This window comes from Rhea pennata, chromosome 3 (assembly GCF_028389875.1).
Source record: "Rhea pennata isolate bPtePen1 chromosome 3, bPtePen1.pri, whole genome shotgun sequence".
Taxonomy (NCBI): Eukaryota; Metazoa; Chordata; class Aves; order Rheiformes; family Rheidae; genus Rhea; species Rhea pennata.
Genome location: NC_084665.1, coordinates 93,360,233 through 93,386,717, shown reverse-complemented (window position 1 = coordinate 93,386,717; position 26,485 = coordinate 93,360,233). Strand labels below are relative to the sequence as shown.

Below are 26,485 nucleotides of genomic sequence, written 5' to 3'. Positions count from 1 at the left end.
TCAGATTTCTCTGAAGGCTTTTCGTGTTGCATTCCTTTGCAGCATGTTGGCCTTAGATAACAGACAAATGTAGCAGTAGTCTGAGGAGACTTGGAAATTTTTTTGTCCTAGGTTCCTGTTTTATATAGTGTTGGGTGACTTAGATAAAACTAAACTTTAATTTGGAAAGTTTTGCCTCTGAAGCCCATAATGAGTTTTTTTGTGGGAATAATCAGCGTTAGAAGTGCAGTGATGCAGCCAGGGAGTTCATTTGTTATCTGGGATTACTTGAGCATATCTTCCCATGATCAATTCCCCAATACTGGATGAACCTTGGCTGCTGTGGACAAATAGCTCTAACCTTGTCTCTTCCTTTCCTGTGCCGAATCATTACTCCATGGGTTTAGTGTTTCATTTTATTTTATATTTGGGATTAGTGGAAGATACCCAGGTGAAACTTAATTGCTTGATCTTTATGGGACAACGGACTAGATGTTCTGAAGATCAGATTTCCAAATTACCAAGTTATATGACCACATTATATAATTAAAAATTTGCTTGATCTTTTTTCACTCTTGGTTTTTAATGCATCATTCTTATTTTCAATTTTTCCTTTTCTCAAATTCAAAACTGTTTACTTGTTTGAGCTACTTTTTCAATGTCCCTCGAAAGAAGCAATCATAATGTTATTTAAAAGAAATCATTAAAAAATATTTGAAGAAAAATTTGTAAGAGTAAACTGAGTTGTTTTTAATTTGGATTGTAATAAATAGAGGAGAGTTACGAAGTTGCAAAAAAGCCTGTTATTAAGGTGAATTACAAGGCAAGTGAGTGCGCTACATGAGTGATTTTGGAGAAGGCAGCGCACACTTATTTCTCGCAGTCGCGGAGGCGCTGTGATTTATAACGCAGAACGGGTTCTGTAAACCTGGGCAGTATCGGCAAGCAGTTAACCGATCTTGCTGAGGCTGCTGCTTTAGGTGGGCACTCATCAGCAATTATTGTCTACTCGTATTGAATTACTGTATAACCAACCTTTGCTGCTACTGGTTCTGCGGCACTGTGATCAGGTCAATAAAAATGGCAGCTCACAATTGAAAATAGATTCTTTAAACTTGCCAAGTTGTACAAAGCTTGCTAACTTCACCTACAAGTTATAGCAATGTGTAAGCTTTATCGTGCAGCTCAGAGAAGATTTGTTGATGTGATTGGTTTATTTTGTCATTTTGCGTTACTTCATAAATAGAAATTAAATTATGTGTTTTTTTAAAAAATATTCAAAGCAAATGTTGAACTGATTACATTCGTGAATATTTACATTCATATGCTACGTATATCTATACTTGAATGTGGATATTTTACAAGAGAAAAAAATACGTGGCTTCTGTAGTTGAATATTAGCTGGTTATCTTAAGTTTTATTATGGATAGTCAGTTTCTTAATGCAGACTGTTTTGTCAGAGACTTATTTAGGATAAAATTTGTCTCAGCTATTTTTTTTTATAATAAGGGGAAACAAAGAGATGCCTAAAGAGGAGAATAATTCACTTTTAAAAAAAGAAAAAAAGTAGATAGGAGTATCCAGGGTAAATAATTCAGTGAATGATCTCATCTGTGTCTAATATTTCCTATCTAAGGAACTCTGATGCTAGCTAAGCTAAGCTATCTAACTTAGGCTAAAGTTGAGAAAGTCCACCCTCAGAGAGCAGAAATAATCACATACAATTAAAGCAAATAAACAGCACAGAACAACTCACAATATTAATTAAAAAAAGACTTACCTATTCTGTGCCTCATAAAAATTATATACTAAAAAGCTCTAATTTTGAGTAAGACATGGTAATGTCATCTGCTCAGTTAATAAACATTTAAAAGTCAACATGTTTTCAGAAGAGTTTTGCTTAGTTTTCTGGTGAAAGGAGACAAATGACTAGTAAATTTTTGTAATTAGCACTTGTTCTGGAAGCACTCAAATATGTGGATTTAGAGTGAAACACTAAATTTTCAGATTATGCATTAGTTGCCAGATAAAGAAAGTCTAGGCTATTTTAAAGGACCAGTCTATATTTAGAATACATTCAGTCTTTTGAGTAAAGTAAGGAAAACATGTAGAATAAAGGTTATGATGCTTAAGTCTGAAGGCCAGAAATGAATGAGATTTGCTTTAAAATGTAGAGACATTAAGAATTTTGTACTGAGGGCAGTATGTAATGACAGTATGATATATACTGAGATATTAGAAACCTATTAATAAAATGAGAGAGAAAATGAAGAAAGCAACTATTCTGTGTGTATGTATAAGCTTTTGAGTGTCTATACTTAATGTACCTATAGATTGGTATAAAATAAGGCTTTACAGTTGTAAATCTCAGTGGGAGAAAAGTACTCGCACATATGAATAGTCTTTTAATAGATACTTATAGGACCAAAACCCGATCTAAGTTACTGTCTTACCATAGCATCTTTGGCAAAGTTGCATCTTGCTTGAACTAGCAATACATATTTTCCTAGGGATGTAGCAGCTGCTGTTCTACACTCCTACAGCTCACTGGCCTTGCAAGGGGGTTGGTGGAAAGAGCAGAGCCATAATATCATGATTACTGGGAACCGTGAATTAAAGGCTAATGTTAATTTTTTTTTCTGAAGGTGACTGCAAAAACATCCCCATATCCTATAACAGCAAATGTTGATTGGGAAGTTTGTCCGCTGAATCAAACTAGATTTCCAAATCCTGTGCTTAATTGTTCATCCTTCTAAAGATCACTGCTGTGATGAATGACAGGCCTGGAAACCATTCAGGAAGAATAAGCAGGAAAGTTTTGCACAATGTCCCCAAAAACTGTGAGAATTAAGTTTTTGAAAATTAATTAAATGATGACTTCTTGAATCTTAATTTATGAGAGAATTGAAATAGATCTGTCAAAAATCTGTCTGGGTTACTGTAATGGTTTAGCCCCAGTGACATATTACCAAATGAAATTAAGCTGCTACTGCTTGGATTCTTTAAATGTTATTTAGGAATATGTTAAAAGCATGAGTTTGGTCAGTCTGGTGCATTTGCCAGATGCTTGAGTTTTTAAACATCCTGAAACAGTGACTTAGAAATCTGAATTTCTTTGCAATGCAGTTACTTTAAGCATTATATCAGCTTCACAAAAAAATGATATTACTTCAAGTAAATACTTATTATTCTGCCACTAATATTACTGAATAAGTTGAGTATAGGAATTGAGAATGTAATCCAAAAGGAGAATTAAGTTTAAAAGAACTCAGGAATATTTAGAAAGTTCAGAATTCATAAGAAGAAAAGGAGGAGACACAAAATGAAGATGATCTTGAAAAGGACACATAGCATTAATTCTGGAGGAAAAGCATATGAAAACAACAAAATTAAGATGCTGAACAAATAAGCACAATTGAAGTTATGATATAAAACTGGTTCTTTCCCAACTTGTTAGCTTTAGTAATTGTGTAGATTGAAAACGTTACATACAGATAAATATTCACAGATTTTAATTATAAAATGGAACTTGACTCCACTAGACAGATATATTCTGTTCTTAAGAGATATTATTTTGTGTCAGGCTTTCTCAGGGAAATATTTTGTGTGCCCGATTTTACAAGTGAGCAGTATTCAGCAAGCTCAAGAACTATCTTTTGTGTTTGAATTTGTGAAAATCAAGAAACCTGCAATAATTTGCTCTACAAGTGCTGCTCGTGCTTTGATTTGTTAATATAGTGTAGCTTCTAAATACTCAGTTCTTTGGAAAAACTGATCCAGATCTCCCTTTGTAGAGCGAGGATCAGGGTTCTTTTAAGGCAAGGGGGAAGAGAGGGGAGGCTCTTCAGGATGACTGAAACCACTGAAAATTAAGATGTCATAGCTGGAAAATGGTAAAATAGCTTCTAGTCATACTTCTCGTGTACATTTTCACAACTGAATATTAAGGAGATTAAATCTCTTCTAAGCTCAAAAGTGCTCAATATTTAGAGCAAGTGAGTTGAAAAACTAGGATTTTCATTTGTGGAATTGGCTCTTTATGCTTTAAACTGAGTAAGGCCAGAGCAGAATAATCCAAGATAGACTCACTTATTTCATCTAGGTACAAAGAAATGTTATAAAATGGTGAAGTACTACAGCCAGTTTCTAACAGTAAAGAAGTGGGAAAATATTTGATTTTCAATATGAATCAAATTAGTTAAAGACATTGGTGTACAAATAAGCATACTAATATTACAGTATGTTACATAAATATAAACTGTTGAAATTTCAATACCACCTAAATGTCTTTATACTTTTATACTAGATAGAAGTTTTCAGTACTGGTGCTTTACAGTTCTTTGGCTTGATAGTTTTTACCTGTTCCTAATTAGATCTTTTTATTTAAGACAAGCTGTAGGGTGACATCTACCAGCATGTGTTGATTTATTGTACTATATGAAAAATAAAGGTATCAGTGGATTATATAAGCAACTGTGGGAATGAACAGAACTCACGATAGTTCTGTAAACAGGAAAAAAAAAACCCTAATATTCCAGTTTAACTTTATGGCTTAAATAATTTTAATTTGGTGTTGATCATTTTTCTAATTAGGACTTGGTTCTTGATTTAATTGTATTGGGACTTGACAGTTGCCTGGACTAGATTAACTGAAGGAGCTGAGTTTTGTGGCCTTAAGCTCCTCCTGCAGTCAAAAACCAGAGAAATCTCCATCAAGCAGGGTTCCCTGTGGACTGAATTGCCCTTTGTAGGTGCTTGTCTTTTCCCACAAGCTGTGGGGAGATTTTAGATAACTAGTTGAAACCAAATGCCTACTCTAAAATAGCCAACTGAGGTTAGAAGCTGCCCATCCTAATGGACTGTTTTGAACATCTTATTGACAAAACAGTTTTAAATGAAGTATTTTGCTCTCCAAAGTGCATTTTGAAATCCTTTCAGGTAATACTCAGCTGCAGTTGTTGACACTTGTCTCTGGGTAATATTCACAACAGTGTAAATTTATGCAGTGGCTTCTGAGTAAGCAACAGAGGTGGCTTTTAGGTTTGCAAAAACTGCTGAACTGGGGGTGTATGTCTTGTTTTCTGACTTTATGGAGTTAACTGTGCTGCCTCAGAAGGGTGTGTGACCACCGCAGGCTCCCTGAGTGTTCACTGGGGAGGAAGGCTCATCCTTTTGGGAGAAGAGAGGTAGAACACCACCATCACGGCACGGTGAATGAGAAGGCTTTCCACCAGCCCTTCCTCCGCCTTTACGTCGAAGCCTCATTGAAACCTAAAGTTAAGCTGGGTCAATCTGGGCCTACTGCTTACTTTGAGTTATCATCAAAATGTAGATAAGATATTTATAATTTTGATATACTAAACCTCTTAAAAAGAGGGAGGGTGGTGTGTTGCTTTAGATTTGCAGGAAGCTGCCCATCAACTATTTATATTTCTTTGCACCTTAGACATTTGTCTCCTTCATTTATGCTGAAGTATGTGTGGAGGTACTTACATAAAAAAACCTAAAGGCCAGGCTAAGACCTCTGGCACCAGGCCAGCAACAGAGGTCTGCTTTCTTCGTGAAATGTATTTTGAACAAGACAGAAGTTTTGAGTGTAAAACTTACCTAACCTGTAGAATCTGTAGACATGTTTTTCACTGGAATTCAAAAGCAGAAGTGGAGCAGGACATGCCAAACTGATTTCGTTCAAGAGAATGTGCAATGATTAGGACGACTTATTGTCACTTTGGCAGGTGATTACTTCCAGACCAGCACTCAAAGCAGACTAGTTGCTATATAAAATCATTTGAATTACAGTAAGTATAAAACAGAAGCGCTTGTAAGCTAAGATGATTAGCTTTTACAGTTTTTGACCTGATAGCATGTGAATACTAATATTTGATAACGTGGATGCCCATCTTCTTGCATGGCCAAATGCCTGTTTATTTGGAGTCCTGCCTGAGTGCTGCAGGACTCAATCTTCAAAAACCAAACCAGAGGGTTTACAAAAAAAAAAAAAAAAAAAAAAAAGTTTGTTGCTGTAAGTTTACAGTTTAGTGGGCTGTGACATGTTTGATCAGCAAAAATAACGTTTACTGCATTGTTTCACTAACCTGTTCTGTACTGTTTTTTTATCACCACATAACATAAAAATAAATCTGTTTACGATTCAAGACTGCAACAAAACTTGTATCCGATATCGTCAGTGATTTTGTCCAAAGCAGGCTAATTTCCTTATGAAATTTTAAGTGCCAGCCTCTGATAGATTTTTTCCATTTTCCAAATGCTCTGATACCTGAGAACTTAATTCTGTGTGTTGCTTATTGCTGTGATCTGAGGTGCGAAAGTTTTAAGTAAAAACTGAAAGTGCTTCATAACTCACAGTACTGGAATTTTTAATCTTCATGCAGCATTAACCTTTAGATATTTAGAGCAAGCCCTGTTGTTTTCATAGGAGAAAATTCAGAATGGTAATTTGTGACTATTAGAATAAGCTAATTTAAGGTATTTTTAAATATAAATATTAGTAACAGTAATTAAAAAGTATATGCAGCGGAAAATGTATGCCTTAATTATTGCTTCGGATCGTATATTTCTTTTTCTTACTTAGCTTGATATTTAAGTCATAAATTACCTCTAATTTTCTTTAAGTATACAGTAAGCATATTTGAAAAGTATTGTGATCTCAAATAAGTAGTATTTTTAAAGCTTTGTCTTCTATAAGCATAGCAGAAGATTGCAATTTAAGTTCATTACTTTCATGTGCTCATTTGTAGTAGCATTACAGCTTTAAAATTTGAAAGGCATTTATATGCCTGTTTCATAGCGTGTGTTTTCCTTTTATAGTAGATTACAAAAACTTTTAAATAAAGAATAGTAATTTTTAATATACCTTTTATTTGCTAAATTGACCTCTTTATCATTTATTTTCTACAGACTTTTAAAATTAAGGATTAGGAAAAACGTTGAACAACATTGTTAGAAACAGCATTAGCTATTTAGAAAAATATAGTTTGTCATTAAAAAAAAAATACTGATTGGTACATTGATGCCTGAAAACTAAGTTTTCATTACTTAAAACTGATTTTATTATATAAAAATCTTTGAGCTTGGTATCTGAGATTTTTATTTTATTTTATTTTATTACAATTAAAGTCAAAATTTCCTATTAACAGCTGCTCATAGCATAAAGATTTTATAGTCAGGAACATCTTTGAATAATACAATGGAAACTTAATGGGCTACATTTCTGTTTTTGCCAGATAATGTAATTAATTCAGTGTAGAAAATAGATTAGGAAATAATGATTATAAAAATACACAAACTATAAAATGAATTATCATCATCTTGTTTCAAGGCAATTATTTACTAAATGTGACTTGTCTGCCAGCTGAAGCTGAAACACAAGGCTAGTTCAGTGTGCTTTACAGTCTGATCTCAGTGTATAAAATCTTTGGAGCAATATAAGTATATGTGTAAATGAATTGTTTTAACTTGCAATTTTTATGATATAATTGCCTTGAGAATCATGAAATTTCAGACCTAAGATATCCCAGCAGGGAAGCAGAAATACTAGTAACAGTGAAATCCAGAAAGCATACAAGAAACAGCTTTTGGGTTTATGAGTCCAAGGACAACTCAGATGGTGTTCCTGCAAAAACTCAAAAAAAAAAAAAAAAAAAAAAAATCCCGCATTATAATGTAAAAGCTCCATGCTTTTGTTGGATGACTGAAATGAATGAATCCTAAATACTTTAAGATTGGCTGCTGCTCTGAATGCAGCCAGATTTATACTGTTCAGCATTGTCGCAGAAAAGAAGTTATCCTCAAGCCCAAGTTTCTGTAATTAAATCCTGGAAGGCCCCTTGGGTGGCTAGCATTGACTGGTGTTATTCAAGAGAAACAAGCATTGCATTTCATCTTTGAAACAGTCAAGTAGAAATAGAATGTATCTGTCTCTTTGCCTAACATAGTTTCAATGTTTTATTTAAGATAAACTGTGAAAGATGGACAAATTCTTATTTTTGAATGTGTCATGACTAGATCCATAGAAATAACAGTAAGGAAAGAAGCAGAGAGATGGACAAAAATTGCAGAGGACCTAGAGCAAGAGTGACAATCCAAATCCAGACTTTTGGAGCTGCTAGTATTTAGTCCCTGCAAGCCTACCTTGCAGGCAGTGAAGCAGAAAGCTAATTATGTGCAACCCTTTGATCCATTAGGAAGAAAGATAATGCGACTCTGTGTCAGGACTGGCTGTGGATTTTTGCCAAAATGTTGTCAGAACGGTTTGACACCGTTTACCAGTGTGAAATATTTTGCAGTTTTAACAGGCACTTTATCAGGGAGTAGTTCTCTTTTTCCAGCCGGAATTTCTGACAAAAACATGGCATTATTGATTTAATATTTGAATCCCTTCCTCAGTTTGTTTCCCTGTTTTACTTTCACAGCCGTTGGGCAAAATGTGTAGATGAGGAGGAACTGGAGTTTGGGAGCTCTCATCTCCTGGGTGAGTGCCCAACCATTAGGCAGCAGGGTCATACTCATGCTTGCTGGCCTAGCGAGCTGGCGTTCCTGACTTCTTGGGGTGGCACTGCTTCTTGGGATGTCCTGGGGAGAATGCTTTTCACTCTGGTTTCACCCTAGTTTTTAGCCCCCAAAGAAGAGAGGCATGAGGTGGATGTGAAACTCTGCTGAGGAGGCAGTTGACTGTGCGCCTCTTATTTGTATTTGAGTGCTCCAAAAATTAGTCTTTCTGTAGGTAGGAACCTTGAATGAAAGTGTGTGTAAGCTACTTTCTGGGGATAATTCAGTGCTTTATTCAGAGTACTTTATTAGATTTCTCCAGGGGTTTGGGCTGCAGAACATCTATACTGTGCAGTCTGAACAGAATTGCCTGCGGATAAAAAATAAAGATAGAAACAGCTCTTAGAGTGCAGAGAAGAAGAGCTTTAGGTGTCTGCACAATTTTACCAGCAAAATGTAGGCATGTAAGATATGTCAGGCAGTCTGCAATTGGGGAATTTCTGTAATATTTCCCTAAGGTCTCTAAGACCTTCTGTGAATTAGGGTTTCCAGAATTCAAGATCTCTTTAGTTTTCTTTTCTCTTGATCTGATTTTTCTTCCTTTTGTGTCTGAAACTTGTGTTTCTAGGCCAGAAATTAATAGTCCTGACACATATTGAAGAACGCTTTTGAACTCTCTGGTAGTAAAACCTGGGGATAGCTTAAATGTGTTTAATTTACATTATCTACCAATAAAATACTAGTTTTGAACTCATTGTGAAAGTATGAAGATGAGGTCAACTTTCCAGAAGTCTCTCATATTGTATCGATGACTCATTATGCTTCCACTGCAGAGAAAAAAGGAAAAATCAGTAAGGAGGTGTCATGAGTGAGAAAGAGTAAATGAAAACCCAGAGTGGATCTGCATACTGGGATTTATATAAGATACTAGGGGGTTATGTAAGAACCAACAATATTTGAGTTTTTATCCTGCTCGCTTATCTCACTGACACACTCTCCCCACAGCACTACTTTCATTAGGTCTCAACTCTCTTTCCTGGCAGGGAGGTCACTGCTGGCCTGGAACAGTCGGGCAGAAATTTGTGTTGAAGTATGCTGTGCAGCTTCTCACAGTTATCAGTCTTGGTTGTTAGTGGCCATGGTCACTGGACATTCCCCGGGGTCATCTCTATGCAGCTTTCAGATCTCCAGGATCTTTTCTGCAGCCAAGAGCTTCACTTTCTTTTGACACCAGCTCTTGTTGCTGGAACGCCAAGCCCCTGTTTTTCCCGATTGTGCAAAAGCTCAGCATGTCTTCAGCCTCCTAATTGATGGTTCTGTCTCCTCTCTCGTTAATAATTGGAAGGTATGGGACTTGCCATTTTGATTTAGTCTAGGTGTTAGCAAAATTTACAGCTATCCTCTACCAGATGCAGCTGGCAGCTAGTGGGCTTCTGCTTGAGAGTTCTTTGGACTTTCTCTAGCTCCCGCTTTCCGCACACACATACACCTAATTATCTGCTGTCAGTTAGCGTTAGCAGTATAATCTATATTTTTGCTTATGGCATGCGGCCTTGTCCCAAGCATATTAGTATCTGGGCAAGCAGCAGTGAGTATAGGCCTTCATATGTTGTCAGGTATGCTCAAAATTCTTCCGCAATCATAATTCTTGCTGAAGTATCAGATATTCTGCAACTGTTTGGAAACCAGTAGCTTAGGTATAGCTTCATGTGTTTGAGGCAGTGTTATTCAATATGTTGACCTAGACCAAAAGTGACCATCTGAAAGGCTGAGAGTCAGATCCATTCCAGGAACTGATTTTAACTGCCTCTATAAACACTGGATAGTTCTTAAATCAGTTAAATAAGGGATATTTCTTTGGGTATCAGTGCTAGCAAGGTTCAGTAATTCACCTACAGCCCTTCCGTGGCTTTTGTCTTGCTCTAAGCTGATAATAGAAATGGTTTTCAAGAATACAGAGGCTGCTTTACCCAAGGGTTAGTTTAGTTTGCCAGTGGCCTATGGCCTTTATGTACTTTATGTTGAATAATAATAATTAGGCACAGAGAGAGAATTCATTGTTTATGAGGATAAATGAAAAAGCTTTGAGTTTCTAGAGTGCATAATAGGAGGATGAAAAGGTTATAAAATAAATGCTGACTTTCATGTTTTCTCTCACCAATTACCAGACAAACTAGAGGGACATCTAGAAGGACATATATAGAGGTATATCTAAGATACATTTTGTGCCTCCTTTAAAATAATGATGACTTGCCATTTCTGCAAGATGTCATTTTACAGCAGCATTTGCTCTGTCCTTAGAGAATTTTGCTAGGTTTCAGTAGGGTGTTTAAAATCCATTCTCATACTTGTAAGAGTATTATTTTTAATATTAAATTTAATAGATTTAATGTTAAAATTAATATTTTGAAAAAATTGTGTGCTTCATTGAAATGAAACTGAATAAGTTTGAGTTAAAAAAAACCCTTCAGATATATCTTAAACGTAGCTTTTGGAGTACTAAATAGTTTTCATATCTCTCATACCTTAGAGATAAAAACATTTCTAACTTTATGCGTAAAGCTTTGGGATACTGTATTTAATTCTTTATGTATGTTGAGAAAACTGTGAGTTCTTTGTTTTCTTTTTTTGTAATGAGAAAAGTATCCCTTACACAGCAAAATATAATCATATAATCTACAAAATTATATTGATTGTGCAGTTTTTGCTGCAAGAGATTGACAAATAAAGCATTCAATAATATAAGTCACCAAGTTATATGCAGAGGTACTACCAATGTCAAACTAAAAATAAATAAAATTCCTTACACAGGATATGTTGCAGAAGGATACTCATTCCACTATAAAAGTGACGCAAGATTTCAGTGTGGTCATATTGAGAATTCTGAAAAATGTGCTTAGGTATGTTCTGTGCAGCTGCTGTACCTTGTTATCATTTTTTTTTCTCTTTTCTACCGTGATCACTTGAATGAACCTTACACTTATGAATGCTCTTTGGCCAAGGATATGAAATTTCAAACATAAAAGATTAAAAGAGAATATTCCTGTGTGTATTAGAGGTGTCAAGATCAAGCTCACAGAATACAAGTATATGCTTCAGTCAACATCAATATATGCTGGCATTGAGGGAATTAGTGCAATTATATGGTAGTAAATATGTTGATCCCAACAATCAAATCCCAAATGGCAGAAGTGAGAGAAAATGTCTCTGAGAATATCATTTGTAACAGCATATATTGCTTTATATTGAGTCAGCAAATTTTCCTCATTTATTCAGAATGCTTTAGATAAGCAATTTATCTTTAAAATACATTCAAAATGTTTCAGCTGAGCAAGAAACCTAGTAAGTAACAGAGTAAGCAATTCAAAACTAAAATTACATCAATTTTGCATTTAAAAGTCCATTTTAATCACTTCTCTTTAGAGAGAGAAACAGCTCAGTTAAACTGAGAAATCTGATTTCATTTCAATCCTGTAATCTCTAGGTATTTAATTACTGCCTATATGCAGGATATTAGCAAAAATTATACATATGTATAAGCATCATAAGATTAAGTAACTAAATGTGCGTTACCATTCTTCCAAAGGTTGTTAAGAATCTCCTACTATTCTTTATATGAAAATAGTAGAAGTTTCTGATTTAGCTTTGAGTAGGAAGATCTGAACTTCTCAGATTTTCATATGGGGTTTTGAGCTACTAAAGGAAAACATCTGTTTCTGTATACTGCATATAAAATTACTTACAGGTTCAGAAGTGTGCAGGGTTACGAGTATGGAACAGTGTCTTCTGTTAGAAATCTTTCCTTATCAGTTTATATATATGTGCACATTTGTGATTCATAAAAGGCTAAGACATTTTGTCTAACTGGAAGATTCTTAGGAAATGGTAATTTCCATTAGAAGCTTCATTAGAGAAGTAAAAAGAATTAACCTGATGTCATGCTGACATGATTGTCTAGGAATTCCTCCAGACGTTATTAGGACAGCTAATGAATAGCGCTTCATTTTCTTCTGTAATGCTTTTGATTGCCTACAGTCTTCATTCACCTATAAAGGTGATATGTATATGGCAACTTTGTGAATTCCAGCAGGCCTTTAAGAAGCTTGAAAGGTCTGAAGACCTTTTTACCATCTATGTACTGAAAACACATAAAGATTCATCCTTATTGTATTTTATTATTTTATGTCCAAAAAGATTTGTATTTCCTTTAGCAATTGATAAGGACAGAAGAGAAAATGAAACACAGTTTTTAATGTGATATTGGCCCTTTTACCATTGTCAATGGACATTCCTACTAGGTCCTGGTCCACTTTGGTACTAACCGGCTTTCAGATTAATTCAGTTTTACTGTAAGCATTTGTCGCTACATCTCTACAACTACTTGATGCCCTTGTGTGCAAAAAAATAAGGTGGTTGTATGAATGATGTCTCCTTTTCCTGTATTTGGTAGAGATTCATTTCTTGAGCTGTTGAGTTGCACTGGATGCCAGCTGCAAGTTTTCACAAAATCAGACTCGCTCACACTTAGTCTTTTGCCTGAAACAGTGTCAGCTGAAGTGGTCTGCAGCCTGGGCATTCCCGGTTCCTTACCACTGCCCTCCTTGCACATTGAAAGCTAACATGTCGCTAAATCTGTCCCCTCAGTTGCCTTTGTGAGCCTTTCCTGTCTCATTCTGTTCAGTGAGCCAAAGAAACTACCGTTTTGGTTATTTAAGCTAACCCAGCTCACTCTGCTCTGTGGGTGGTGATGAGCAAATGGAATTGCAGTAGCCACCTTAGATAGAGTCAGTAGAAAAATGAGACTTTTAAAATTTGAAATATATTTGTAGCATAGTAGACTGTAGTCTCTTACTTTGTTAATCCAGCTGTGACTGTTGCAAAGAGAGCGTGTATAGGAAAGTCCTGTGGAGAGCTTGCTAGTCCTGCCAAAGGGAAACGGTTCATTTCGAGTCTCAAAGTTCTGTTTGTCCAATCCACTGTATTGAGATAGCCCAGTTCAAGCTCTGTTTTGCCATGAAAGGTTGCTGTGGGTGAAAACAACTACTGCAGTGAGGTGGCATGGATTTGAATTTTTCTAAATGATTACTCAGAATTAATCTAAAAATTATGTAATGTTATGTTAATAGTAAGCATAAATATCTTCAAAGTTTGACATGTTTCATATTAAAGTAAGTATCCATATGGAAAATTTATTTATTTATTTATTTTAACTTTAGCAGTGACTGAGAATTATATATCCTTCTGAAAGTCTCCCAAGATAACTGTCTTCCCTTTTTAGGACTTAAATAGCTTGACACATCCAGTCTTTAGTCTGTCAATGCTCCCATTACTACCCAGATAAGCAGATAGATATACAGCAATTGAGAATTTCAGATTTATTAGCTGTCCATTGCCACAGTAATATTCTGCAATTTACTTAATTAAAACCACACACTAATGCTATCTGAAGTGACCCACCCAAAACGAAAAATCAGAAAAATCACATAAAAAGGAAAAAAGTCTATCTTAGTAGTTTTATTTTTGTTTTTAAAGAAACTGGCAAAATTAACATGAGATGTCACAGCGCAGAGTGATAAAAGTAGTTAAAACATGGTTGAGAAGACTGAGAAATTCAGATACATATTTTGTATTCCCATTTTGGGGGAAAATAAATGCATAAAGAAGGAAGCCTTGAAAACATATGTTTTGGGACAGCGAGCAGTCATTTAGAAAAGTTATATCAAATAAGGAAGAAATTGTTCAAAAGATGATTGGTTATTGGAAACCATTTTATGTACTAAGGAAACTGCAAAGCAGCAACTAAGTTTCAGCATGCTGTGTTCAGCACACCACAGTAAACCTCAGTCATTGCTTCGTTTGGTCAGAGGGTCTTGTAGACTACAGTTATTTATTAACCACTAAATGTTAAGCTTATCTTTCTCTATATACTTTGTGGTGACTACTAAAATAAGTACAAGTATCTTGAAGAATTATATACTGTTCAGAGAAGGCTGCTTAAACCTCTATTTCTGTAGAGTATTCAGAATAATATTGATTTTACGATGGATAGGAAACTATGTAGTGAACAAAACCCATAATTTCTGGAGTATCCCTGAATTCATAGGGGATACAAAACCATGAACATAATGTGATACATGTGAGCTTTTTTCTGCTTTTTTTATTTTTTTTGTTACTAACCACAAAAAAGACCTTTGAGAGCATGCTTATTGTCTTGAGCAAGACAAAATACAATGTCAGATGTTTAAAACTATTTTCAATGGTATAAACTCATTGCTACAATATCTAAAGAACATTCTTACAGTCAACCAATTTTACTAATGATTATATTTTTACCAACTGACATGCAAAATCTGGAATTAAGTTAGTCATCAAATACAATGAAAAAAACTCCATGATAACTTTTGTACCTGTTCCTTTTTTTCTACCTTCATGGCTCTGAATTCCCTCCTAAAAACATAAAATACTTGTTTTCTTCAGTTGGTGTAAGCTGGTATAAATTTTGTCAAGCTGACATTTTCTTAAACCTCATATGTTGCATGAATTTGCCAGGATTTGTACAGCAGATGTATGTTTTACCAGACTAACGAGATAGATTAGATCTTGCTGTTACAACATCTTGAAAGTAGAACAACTACAAAGATACATAATGAACTGCTCTGTTAGGAAGAGATTGCAGTAGTTTGGGCTCCCAGACAAGGTTACTAAGTTGCAAGAGGGTATTAGTGGAGCTCCTTAGGGCTTGGTTTAGGTTTATTTAGTTTTCTTCATTTAGTTTCATATAAATTCTCAGAATTTGTCAATGTTAAAGTTAGTCTGTTGTTAATAGTTAGAATGTTGTAATGAAGCTGGATAATGCTGAGGAGGATTCAGGAGCAGAAATAGAATACAATTGAACTGTTTAAAGTACAAGCTCATAGAGTGGTGGAATAAATGCCTTTTTTTTTTTTTTTTTTTTTTTTTTTGCATAAGCTTATAGGTATAGCTAAGCAAAAAGGAAGAACTAGTGTATCAGTTGGCTTCTGCTTGTTTGTGTACCACCAACACAATGCAGTTGGGAATAAAAAGGCAAGTGCAGTTCCAGCATACAACTGTAGGGAGCCGTACAGGACAAATAGGGAAGTATTCATTTTATTTTAGAAGGTGTGAGCAGGATGTCATGTGCAATGTTGTGTAAAAGTCTGGTCAACTAGTTTTAAGAAAAAGGAATTGAAACCAGAATATGTCAGAGAGGAGCTGCTAGGGTAATCAAGGTACGCGGAGAGCCTGTTTTATGACACTAGCTTCGCAGTGCTTGCCTAGTTTCCCCTATCAAAAAGAAGGCTAGAGAATGTAGGTCCTATTTACAAATCTACCGGGGAAAAGAGCACAGGTAAGCACCAGAGAAGAAACTGTTTCTAATTAAAGTAATACTGGGAACAAATGTATAAATAAATTTAGACTTGAAATTAGAAAGAGCGTTAATTACAAGAAAAGTTCCAGATCACCCATAAAGCAGAAGGACTGAGGATTATTTAAAAAAAAAAGAAAAGAAAAGAAGGAAATATATATATATATTTTAAAAAAATAGTAATTACCTTTACTATCAAATGTGATTGATACATACTGGAAACTGACTTTCTATGGTAGCAAAAACTGGCCTTGAGATCTGAGATCACCTTCAGTCCTGTGTTTCTGTGCTTTCTCAGAAGTTCTGGAAAGAAAAACAGTTCAGCTGGACATAGCCTGGTGGTCTGATTTATTGAGAGGAATTCAGACACATGGCTGGTGGAAGCAGGAATTTCCCAGAATGGATAACCGTTGTTTAAAAATGTGTTTTTGTTTTGCGGTTTCACAGCTGGAAGAGTACATCAATATCAATGCACCTAATCCCTGACTTCTGCCATTGGTAGTGACTTTATGCGACAGGAATTCTGATCATAACAACAGTGGTTTTGGCCACCAGCAGAGGAAATTAACCTAAAGAAAAGCTGAGACTTCCACGGAATTCTGCTTTTTGGTTTCTTTCTTTATGCTTGCTATTATATATCATATATCGCAATCTCTGTGATTAAAAGTGGTTAGAGTTTATGCTACTGTATAATTATAGTACTTGGAGATTAGGTGAAACAAGAAGCCAATGAGTTTCAGAAAGTATTTTACATATTGAAAGAAAGGAATTAATAGAGATTTTCTTAAGCCATAAAGAATCCTACTTGAATGCAACCCATGATTTTTTTTTTTTTTTCAAGGGAGGTGCAGATTATTGTTCTTTATTGGTTAGCTACACAGGCTCAGACCTTTTAAACAGTAAAACAATCCTTATTTTTACAGTACTTCTATTTGATATTTGTGATATTAAAAATCATTAGCTAGTGATATCCACTCCTGTAGAATGCAGCATGTGTTGAGAAGCTAATCTCAACAAGAATGTTACTTACTGAATACGTTGAGAAAGAACGTCCTAATTTACGTAAATGAGGAAAACAATTTAACAGTGATACAGGGGAAAAAAAAACATAGCATGCAGTCAGTTGCAGTTTCTTTTTTCAGCATTACCATTAGCTTATTTTTACATTTCATTCTTTTAAATATGTGGCAACTGTATTTTAAATGATGCTTGATATAACTGAAAGGAAAAAAATTATGCCAACTACTTCATGTTAATTAAGGTAGCTGTGTAGATATTTCAGTTCTTAATCAGTTTCTCCATTAAAAAATTCTTTGTGCAATTGCAAATGTTGTTGATGGAAGAGATAGATTAGGCTACAGAAAAGATTTATGGTTTTGGCTGTGAAGTTTTATTAGTGGAGTGAAAAATAGAATTCCATAATTGATTTAATGTAAAAATAAAGTTCAGGTCAGTGTTTCAAGTACGAAATTTAAACAGTTCCAAAACATAGACCAACTTAAATACCTGGGCTTAATCCAATGAAAACTTCAGCAAGTCTCTTAGAATATAAGGTTAACTTTTGCTAATGTATGTCTCTATTGTTTAAAGATAATTAATTCTGCTGTATAGGTCTTTGCTCTTAAATGACGGTGGTGGATACTTTACAGTTCCCACACACTTGTTTTATACATATACATACAAGTTTGTTTGTACTTGTTTTATACAAAATTAGATTGGAAATTTTGAATTGCTAATTCTGGGATAAAATTAAAGTAACGTGTCAATCTTTGAAATATGTTATTAATGATCTTCAAATTTAGAGCAATTTGAAAGATAAGAGATGTAATAACATTTTGGATAGCTTTATTAAACATTTTAAACTGAAAATATTTCATTAACAGTTCATTTTTTCTTAAATATAACAGATCTATATGAACTTTTTATAAGTGAAAAAATATTTTTATTTTGGACGTTTTCTTTGTAGAAAAGATAACTGGAACAAGGAGAGTAATTTTTTGTTATTATTTATTTATTTACAGTGGAATTGGTATATGACCAGTTTATTTAAGGAATAATTTAGAAATTGTAGTGAAAAGAGGTTAAACCTATCAAGAATGTTCATCTTTTTAGGAAGAAAGAAAAGTTAATTACAAGAAAGCTCTGCCTAATTTGATAAAAAAATATTTGAAGATGGTCTGTACCCCGAATCTAAGTCTTTGGTACAATTCATTCAGTCTTTCTGAGTATTTTTATGGTGAATATTTTTTCCATAAAGCTTCCTCAAATTTCTCTTCGTTCAGCTTTCTACATTTGCTTCCACAGGAAAGTTGACTAGAAAGTATAAAGAGTTGATTTTTATTCTAACAGTTACTTTATTCACTATATAAGAGGATATTTCATATAAGCTCAAGCTTTACACTACAGTATTCCTGCTTAAAGGTCTGAATCATCAAGCAGCTTCCTATTAATTAAATATGTAAGAAAAACAGCAGTTTGATTTAAAGACTATATTGTAAAACTCTTTATACATCTGTTTGAAGTAACCTAATATATTCTTCCTGCTGAGGATTCGTTTTGCAAAGATTATATATTAAAAAATGGTGTGGAAAAATTCTAGATAAGCCTTCACTTTTTTATGGGTGAAGTGGATCATTTCCTTTGTGCTTGCATCTCTCTGGCTGCTTGGCTAAACTCCAGTTTTGCAATAGTGATGTGCTCAACGACAGTCAGTGGGAATGACAGCAAGTTTTTCATTATGCCGTCCCAAAAATGAAAATGCTTCGGTATAAAAGGGGAAGTACGTTGTCTTAAATTATTTAATAGCAGCAGTTGAAGTTACATTTCCTTAAAATTTCATTAGTGTGTGTTGAATGAAGTACTCTTACAAGGGTTTTACTGTGCGAGATAAGTAGATTGACACAGCTGTCTTTGCAAGAATATCTGAACTATCTAAACAGCTGTAAAAATAAAAATATCGCTTACTGGCTATTAAAGCTCTTTAAGGCAAATCTTTCCAGTTATTTCTGGCACATTGAACCTTAACAAGGAGATGTTTTTGTGAAACATTTAAATAAATGATGATAATAATGGGTGACAGATGATGATCTGAAAGTATAAAATCTGCTGATATTAGTTTTGTGATTAAAAGGTGAAGGATGTAATTAAAAGGAGGATAATCCTCACTAAAAAGCTTAACAAATGCTTACTATATTGTTCATTCATGAAGAAAAAATATACTACTAATCTGCAAACATTTTCACATATAAATACTTTTATGCAAGCATGTTAGTTCCAATTATTTCACTTGGGTTGTTCATCTACTTTAATGTGTATGTAACAGTTGGCAGGATCATTAACTAAACAGATGAATTAGTAATGCTAGCTAACTAAATAAAGCAACTATCTTCAGGTACTCTTGCACCTTGGAAGTCATTATAGATATCTGTGGGGTTTAGGGCAAGCTTTCAGAAAACATGAAAGTCTCTGTGCTGATTGTAAGAACGTGCACCATAAGCTTGGAATTTACTGTAAAACAGATAATTTGCAGTGAGCACACTATAAGGTTGTTTACTGCTCTGCAGAAGAAATAGTTCCTGTTTGAAGAATTTTGTGGTATTTTGGATGTAAAATGTATAGAATATGTAATTTGTAGGAATGACTTTAGACTGCTTCCATATTTCAAAATGACATAGCAATAAGTGTCTAGAAAAAAAAGTATTTCTAGTATTTGTAAATAAAAAAATGGGAAGTGGTCCTTGAGTGGATCATAATTAAGTTTCAGAAGACTCCCTTTCTCCCAAAGAAGCACTATTTTGGTTCACTTAAGACACTAGCATATTCTGTCAATCTGGAAGTCTCACTGCATCCCCTTGAGCTTTTCTGTCTTGCTGCATTGATTTTTTTGTGAAGAAGAATAGTGCCTGCTACTGCATCTCATGGTCTAAACAACCCAAAGTATAAATTTACCAGGAGAAACTTAATTTTTGTCAGTGTGTTATTTTGAACTGGATAGAATTGATTTCTAGTTCTAAGCTCCCCCAAATTAAATTTGAATTGTGTACCATTTTCATGGAAAGGCTCAGCCTTTTAACATAAAACACACAGTAGGATGGGAAGGAATGAAAATTGCTTTGTGTTTGTTTGTGTCCTCTTGTGGGAAAGATAAGTTGTTTGACACAAACATAAATTTGATTTTTTTTTTTATTCTGTAAACACTTTGCTAATGTGATGTAGATTCTTTTTTTAGGGCTGTACTGCCAAACAACTAAATTTCTGTGGTCACCAACCAAGGCTGTAACTCCAACAGCTTCAAGTTAATGCTGTTGCTGTGAACGTGTGTTTGAGTGATTCTATTGTAAATTTAACAAATAGATTTTTAAAAATGGTATCCACCTTGCATTGGGTTCTTAAAGACTGGTCACTTGTGAAGCTAGCCAAAATTGAACTACAATCTTCAAACCAGTGTATGAATGAGAATTTCACTGCATCAGACAGTCTTTCTCTAAGACAACTGGTGTTGCCTCAAGTGATGCAACAAATGAAGCTCGAAAGAGATATAAAACAAACAATAAAATATTTTTGCATCCATATAGAAGTCTTCTATGCAAAATGGGTTGTTTTACGAAATTGAGTAATGATATTTACCCTGTGTAAAATCTAAAGTAGATGAACGCTTGGTGTCTCTTGTTATCCACAAAATATTGAGGTTAGAGAAGTTAGTTTGTCCTTCCTTTTAGAAATTGCACAGCCTTTTAATTCCTGATGAATATTTTATAAGTAGTAGTGTTATTTTGCTTACAAGAAGCTCATGTCAGTGCAAGTGGGACACAAAAGGTATGACTCCACCAAAATAATACATGTAGATTTTTAATAATAAACCCAACTCAGAGGGAGAAATCTATCCTGAATATCTGGTCAGATCTTCTTTCAGGATGTTTGCACTAGAGGTGCAAGTGATGATGAAAACAACCGAAAGAACACACAGAAATGTGTATTACTTCATTTGATATACTTGTGTAATTATGCACATTCTTCTCTGTGAAATGGAAATAATGAGCTTAATAAAGCAAATTGGTTATTTTGTAGTATAAATAAATTGCAAGTGGTCTGGAAAAATGGACAACATACAAATTTTTCAATGACATAAAGGAATTAAAACATCCTTTCAATGTCATTAACTAGTGATATGCCAGGAACAAAACATAGACTTGCATATCTGCAGCAAAAACTAACCAAGTATCAATAGTTATAGAAAATTAACATACTGGATGCTCTAGATACTAATTGTCAGGACAAGTTCATTTAATCTTTCAAGCAAGTTGTGGGTTTTTACTTTAACATAATAGAAGAAAAGCTTTTATTAAGAGTATTAACTTGCAAGATTGCTGCTGATGTGTAGCTGCCCAAAGTTGCTATAGTGACCTAACATCATCTTATGGGAATGTAATTATGGCTATACCATCAAAAAGTCTGTCCTGCCTGAAAAGAGCAGTTTTGAAAAGACGATACTTTATTTATGACATGGGAATATTTGTATTCTTATATTTTATATTGTCTGTGTTACCTCAACTTTTGTTATTTTCAGTTTACATTGCTCAAAATTGTATTGTCTCTTCATTCAAATTTCTTCAGTGTTTTATTGGTAAACCTTTTAAATATATTGTATACATAGAAATATGTTTTCTAAATATGCATGTGTATCAGATATAAAAGAAAAAATATTATTCGGTAACTCTATAAATCCTTTGTATTTCTCTTTGGTTGAAAACAGCAGTTAAAAAGCACATACAGTTTCATTTCTGGGAAGGATCTTTTTACAGGAATTCGTATATCAAGCTTTGCTTTATTTTTTTCTTTGACATGAGTGTGATAACGTAGTATTTCATAGAATGATTTAAAGCAAGTTGGATTAATCATTGCAGAAAAATATCTTTATAAAGAGTATCTCTTTAGGAATATTGCATTATGTTGTGTATATCTAGATTCTAAAAGTGCTGTAGTCAGAATATATATTCACTACAAACAAATTCAATGCTCATGATTAAAAATAGCTGAACTGAATGCTTGTTTTAGCATGATGGATGCAAGAGGGATGTGAATTATTATGAAATAAGCCCGTTCTTTTTATGATATGATACTTTATTTATACTGGACTTCATAGAACTGATTCACATAAAACAATATTTAAAGGTGAATATAATATTTTCAATGAAACAATTAATTGCTTTTTTATGCCAAAAAATTATACAGAATTGATTCCCCCATCCAGACTGCTTCTTTATTTTTAATTGTTGCTATATTTCATAAATAAAAATATTATCCATTTGGCAGTCATAAAATACATAATCTTAGCAGTGAACTATTTGTCCATATTTGACAAGATATTAATTATATGAATTTTAGGAGCTGATAACAAATAAAATGAAATGTTCAGATTATGTTAAGTTGTTAGGTGGTTGTTTTAAGTGATCTCCAAAAGCAGAAAGCTTTTTGATAGTACTTAAACATTTTTAAAAATATCACTTTAGATTCACTTTGAGGAAAAATTGTATCACCATTACAACATTCAGGAACAGATTTTAAGTTGACTATTGCTGAGCAGTTAAAAAAAAAAAAGAGCTCCCCTCTTAAAAAAAAAAAAGAAAAAGAAAGAGAATGTCTTATGAATGTGTCGTACTTATGCAGCTCATAGAAGTGACCATTTATAAGTATGTAACATACATATGCAAATCAAAGCTCTTCTTGGAACTATCAGAAAAACTATTATGCTACAACTTTGAGACCTGGATTTTTTCATAGTGAAGCTGTTCAAATTAGAGAATTTTTATAAACAGAAACCAGAGCGGAAAAATTCTGTAATCTATATATTATCTGCTGGTTCTTATTACCAGCAGATTATATGAAATCCACCTTTTAAAAAATGGGGTTTTATTGACTAGCCTATTTTGAAAGCTGCTTTTGAAAAATCTTTCTTCATCTAATTTCTTTACTGTAGAAGAAGCTTTGATAGAAGGGGGAAAAAAGGCAGCTTTCTTGAGAAAGTTTTATATGAGCTCACTATGCTCACTATTAACTTACAGTAGGAGTCACCACCTTCTTGAAACAGTAGAAAATTTACACTTCATTTGGGGAAGTAATAGCTAAAATAAATGAAAATTCATCTAAAAGTGGTATGAGGTAGTTTTTCTTAACTGTTTGAAACCACATGGTAATTTATGACAGCACCATGCAATAAAAATACTAGAACACAAAGTGAATCTCTAATTCTGTTAGGAGTTTCTGTCTGAAAAGTTCTTTGGGAAAAAAAAATAAATGAATTTGTTATATTATAGCCTAGAGAGGAGATAGCAAAATTCAGAATTCTAATTGTCAGAAACTTCACAACTGAAGTAAACCTTTGCAACTAGTCCCTGTGTTCCTGGGTACAAACAGACCATCCAGTTACTGCATCCAAATTTTGCAGCTAGACTCTGTAGAAAAATAAGTAGTCTTACATGAAAAATAGTTTCTTATTTAATGGACCTTAGCCTTATGTTTAGTCTCACTTTTTTTATAATAATACCAAAAGAAATACTAAAATTTCCATCAGACTCTGCCTGTTCATATTGCTCTTCACAATTGACTTTTATGTGTTATCATGCAGAAAGCAAATTCCTGTACTGAAAAAGTAACTATATAATCAGCACTCTCATACAGTAACTCTGTAGTCATGTGATACGCTTGTAGCTCTTCATCTCTTTTTAATATCTATAGTGTTACACAATAAGAATAGTGTGGGCACACCAGCGCCTAAAATGCTGCAGAAGTAACTGAGTTTTAAGGGAAAACTTCATCAGCTTAGAGGATATTCTACAGAGTAGGAGAGTTTTAAAATAAAAAGCAATGCCTTTTTTTTTCCTAATTACAGTCATGTCAGTAACAGGAGAAGTGAAATAGATCCAAAACATATGGAAATAAAGGGGAGTAAGACCTAAGTCTTACTTCTAATTAGAGTAGTCAAGGGGATCGCTATCAGCTCAGAGTTGTCCATCTTGCTTTCTTCTCCCCCCCCCCCCCTTTTTTTTTAACTGCAGCAACACATTAAAGGATGGTTCCCTGTTACCTTATTGCATATGGAGGGATTTTTTGCTATAAACATAGAATGATACAGATTCCCTTCAGAGGAAGGAAGCTCTGGAGCAATAAACTCTTTAACTATTTGCTTATTGGCCAGATGCCTAAAAGTACTTTCCCTGAACTATGTATCAGATTGCTTTAATTTTCTATAAGTTGCAGAAGAATGGACAGTGTTTTCTTTCAGTAATGTCCAGTAATTAATTTGTTATTTTATCCTTTGTACCATTGCATATCCTTATAAATACTAGTAATTCTTATTTTTTCATGTATTTTAACATTTTTACAATCAGACCCTGATTTAGCAATGCACTGAAACTCAGCAGTGAGTACCTGAATCTCATTATTTGATTGCTTGTGTGATAAGAGTAGAGTATACACATAAGTACCTTATCGAATGATAATCTAAAAGTTAGGAAAAAAAAATCCTTGGATAAAGATTTCAACATTAGCATACTAGAATAGTGTTATTTATGGAAATATTGGGAGTCTATGCAATACTGCAGGGTGTATTTGAAATATGATCAGGCAACATGTAGCAAGTCCTTTTTTTTTCCACATCCCTTCTAAAACTGAAGGCACGAGATGGTCTTGAAGTGTTGTGTGTGTGACAGACACGTTCGACTGATTGCCGTGAGTTTCAAGAAAATATTTGCCGTGGAACCTGTGCTCCTAGGTTGTGTTGAAAAATCTTCCTAAGTGAGTCTTAAGGAACACGTGCAGAGATTAAAGCATATGACCTTTATGGCTTTAGAGTATATAACTGTATTTCCTAGGAGGCTTTGAGTGAAATTCAGGCAAGTGAGGGTAGTTGGCAAAGGTCATATTGAGTTAACTGAGGCCAGAATTTGCCCCTTGCAGTTAAGAAGTGGGAAAAGAATACTGGATTTTTGAAGAACTAAAACAATTTTCATATGTTATATTCTTTACTGTTCCTTTCTGAGCAGTTTTCCCTAACAAAAAATACTTTTTTTGATTCCAGTTGAGTTTTGAAATTAGTGGATATTCTAATAAATAAATAGGACTTTCATAAAGGTTTTCGGCAATGTTTAAAAACATTTTTATCTTGAATGAGAAATCTCATACCTACTTTATTTCCCAAAACATTTAAATTATAAGGGTGTTTTTTTTTTCCTTGAAAGATGTCAGGTTTTTAAATAGTTTCCTGAAATATGCACGTTCTTACTGAAGGCTTTAATATGGCTTTGGACCGTATCAGCCTTTGAGTACCCAACCAGTACAGAGTAAATGCACATAATTTTAAATGTTGATTTTTTTGCCACCCCTTTAATACTGCAGCAGACTTGCTCTGGTAGGTTTGTACCGTGAATGGCTGTTATTAAATTTAATGCTTTCGATCCTGTTTCTCTATAATGTGCCTGTACAAGTGCAAAAAATCTGGTACAACAATATGCACAGCAGATGCAGCAGTATCGTATTCATCATTAGGTGAACTGTTGTTTCTCATACACTCTTACTTTTATAGCATACAGCAGCTGTGAACAAGAATCTGTAAAGGATAGACTCTTTGGCAGGCAGATCACTCAAGCTAGGTGCCCTTCAAGCTCACGAGAGGAGATGAGTTTGAAATATCCACACAGACTATATAAAAAGTTTTATATTGGCTTATAATGCTTGCTAACACTATGATCTTTCTGAGTAGTAATGTAATGTAGTTAAGAATATAATCTCATTTGCATAGATTAGTTGTTAAATTAATTCCATCAGACAATCAGTTTCATGTGTGGCATCTCTGTGAAAAAGTTTGGTTTGATCTGGATTTAAAACATACAGCTGTATATATTCTTCCAGCAGTTTCAGAGATGGAATTAAAAACTCTTGAATTGATAAGACTTATTAGTTGTATTTTAAACAGAACGGTCTCCAAACCTGGTTATAGATAAACAAATGCCTCAATCCTACAAAATACTAGTATGCATGCCTAAATTTATCCAAACCGCAGCTGATAACGAAGTAATGTCTTTTTCCAAATATATTAACTAATTTGATTAAAAAAAGAAAAAAAGGCACAGGTCTCTCCCTAAGTCATCTTAGAATAATTCGTTAAGCTTGTTCTCTTGTGCAAAATGTGTGGCCTTATGAGTGTGTGGAGGGTTTGGTGTTTTTTTTATTGTTTTCTTTTTTTTTCTTTCTTTTTTTTTTGAGGATTAAACATTTAGCATATGGCAGGAGTAAACCCAGCTACACTACTGTGAAGTCATAAGAACATTGGTGGAAAAATAAACAAACTACCACAAAGTGAAATTCCATTTGTGACACAGTATTACTAACAGAGCCACCTGGGTATGGAGCTATGTTGACTTCAGTCAGATAATGTGGAAGTAGAGTTTCTCTCATGGAGTTCACTGAGGTTTGGGTCTTTTTTTTTTTTTTTTTTTTTTTTCCTTTCTCTAGAAGAAACTCATATAGTGAAGTTAGTCAAAAATGTGGACACAGACCTCCAGAAAAAAAATAATAAAAGAATAGTGCATCCACACATACGTACAGATATTAGTT

The 26,485-nt window shown here is 34.0% G+C and overlaps 1 protein-coding gene across 2 annotated transcripts in view; it reads left to right on the top strand.

The window, feature by feature from the left end:
• The window catches only part of BCKDHB (branched chain keto acid dehydrogenase E1 subunit beta), a 144,595-nt gene that overhangs the window by 107,336 nt on the left and 10,774 nt on the right, over window positions 1-26,485 (top strand). The window lies entirely within an intron of this gene.